At 38.0% G+C, this 2,532-nt stretch overlaps 1 protein-coding gene and 1 pseudogene across 1 annotated transcript in view; one reads left to right on the top strand and one right to left on the bottom strand.

Annotated features, from left to right (window-relative positions):
• The window catches only part of exoc3l4 (exocyst complex component 3-like 4), a gene marked incomplete in the record, with an annotated part of 29,753 nt that overhangs the window by 19,570 nt on the left and 7,651 nt on the right, over positions 1-2,532 (top strand).
• LOC118337684 lies at positions 1,545-1,712 on the bottom strand (annotated as a pseudogene).

Here is a 2,532-nt window from a genome sequence, read left to right on the forward strand (position 1 = left end):
GTTTATTATTATCTGGTTTTAATTCAAAAGACGTGTCAAAAGATCATGAACTGTAGTGAGGCTGTTTTGATATTATTGAAGTATTTTACACGCTGTGGCTAAAACTGTAATGTTGAGACTGCTGTGATATCAAACTGAGCTTGATGTAGAACTCAGGGTCTCTGAGTAGTATGGAAGTAAATGTGTGTTTCCAGACTATTGCCAGTACTCTGTTTTCTAAGATATAAATCGATCATAAGCAGGAGCCAGAAGCCTGAAAAACAGCTCTGCCTCAAGTAACTAAAACAAATCCAGACATCTGCAACTAAATTTGTTCAAAAGAATTTTACTTTATTTTACTGGGAAATCATTAAGATCAAAAAATGACCTGGTCAAGGTAGCAGCTGTACAAAATCACAACATATTGTATATAATACAACATATTATATAAAAAAAAATCCACAATAAACTAGAACTATTCAAACACAATGGCCTCTTGTGAAAAACAACCACCACATAATTTAAAGCCATTGGTGAAACATAGCTGGTAACTACCAGAGCTAAGACAGAGATGCAGCAATATCTTTTAATTTCATATGAATATATAAAATGTAACCAAAGGTAAAGTTAATGTGAAGATGTGAGGGTGAGTGTTCATGATATTACCACTGAGCTGGTATTTGTGCAAATTCTACTAAACATCAGCATTAATTGTTACAGCACATGTTGTTTTGCGCCTGGCAGCTCAGAGCCAGCCAAAGGTCATACAGGTTGAAAATGGGGGATTTTCTGTCCACTGCTGGTCAGTTCCTTATAAACTAGGCACGATTGTAAAAATGAAACATACACAGAGGTTGCCAGAGCACTGCGACATGTCTCTGTGTTGAAAAGCTGCAGTTTTGATGGCAGGCTTTGACACAAAAATAACATGAAGAAAAAAGCCCAGAGTGAAGACATTTTAACCAACATCCTGATTTTAATTTCTATTTGAAATACTTAGAAAGTGTCAAAGTTTCCCCTTCATAGCGGAGCAGCAGAACAATGTCCCTAAATATTTACAAAAAAAAAACCCAAATGGACAATAGTTAATTGAACCTGGAGAATGAGGAAGTGATCATGACGTAACAGCAAAAACAAGTGTCACTGCGCAGATTGATGATAAGCTAACATGCAACCTCTCAACTAACATTATCGAATATTTACTAACTGGTTTAAACAAGCAAAAAAAAATTATGCCACCCTATCACGAGCCAGATTTGGCCCATGTGCCTTAAGTGAATTTACATATAATACGTATTGTATTAACCAGAGTTAATGGCTGTCAGATGATGTCGACCTCTGCTTTTACATCATCTGCTACAAACAGCTGACTGGCATTTACCCAAACTGTCGACATGTGAGTGGGTGACTCAACCAAACAGGAGACATAAACTAAATGGTGACATTGCCATGGTGATAACGAGGTGTGCTTTCCCTCCTGTGGTTGTTGCTCTTCACACAACAAGAAAAGGGATTACCCCAATCAAACACTATTTGAACTACAGTTTTCTGAGCATTGTCCACACTTAGGTCATGCTTCCTCCATCAGAATCTCATTCAGAAGCTCCGATTGATTGATTGGAAAAAACAAAGTCTTCCCACCAGTTTGCTGCTCTGAAGGAAACATTTGAACTCTTTTAAAACACATATCTCAAGTCAAGAACTAAAGAAATGATTCCTGAAAGTATAGTCTTGGTTAGTTCTGGATGTTTCTCAGGGTTTTATGTCTGGAGACGAGCACTTTTACTCCTGGTGACCTCATGTGGTTCAGACAGAAAACTGCTCCTACAATCACCACTGAGCGTGTAGTAATTGTTGTGATGAGATATTGTTTTTCAAAGAAGAGAGTGTGAAGACACTGAACCTTGCAGCTACACTAAACCAGTGAGACATCAGCTGCCAGAGATGTTACATTAAACTGAAATACAGGCTGTTTGAGGGGCAGGGGTGGAAAAATTTAAAGGGCATGAGTGTGCAGGACCTTGTGATGCATTTATTATGAAACAGCTGAGTCACTGTTAGAATTAGCACATACCACACATTATACATGATTTGTGTCACTGGAAGGGGCACCACAGAAGGCCTCTTTATTCTATTTTATACTACCAGAGTAGTATTCTAGATGGATACTTTGATGGATGGATTGAAAAAGTCATTGAAACTTTTGTGAGCTGACCCCCACGAGAGCTGCGGGAACGAAAGTCAGTCAACAATGGTTCCCTCCACACAGCGGTAAAGCTGTGCATTGTAGTTTCTGGTAATTTCCAGTATATGAGGTCAAGCTGCTGGTTTAACAGTATTTAAAAATGTCTGATAAACAATTCTGTAAGTAACAATATAATCAAGAGTGATCATTTTGAAATTCAGTTTTCTCGTGCTATGGAACATCGCTTTATGCAATTACGTCACTAGAATGTATTATGTTGGTCAGGAGAAGAGATGGAGCTCCTCATTAGAAAGGCATCTGTAGTTATTGGGAAGTTCTTACCAAAGCACAATGAATCTCTCTTTTTT

The sequence above is a fragment of the Morone saxatilis genome, unplaced genomic scaffold, assembly GCF_004916995.1.
Source record: "Morone saxatilis isolate NCDOM2014 unplaced genomic scaffold, NCSU_SB_2.0 Contig3, whole genome shotgun sequence".
Taxonomy (NCBI): Eukaryota; Metazoa; Chordata; class Actinopteri; family Moronidae; genus Morone; species Morone saxatilis.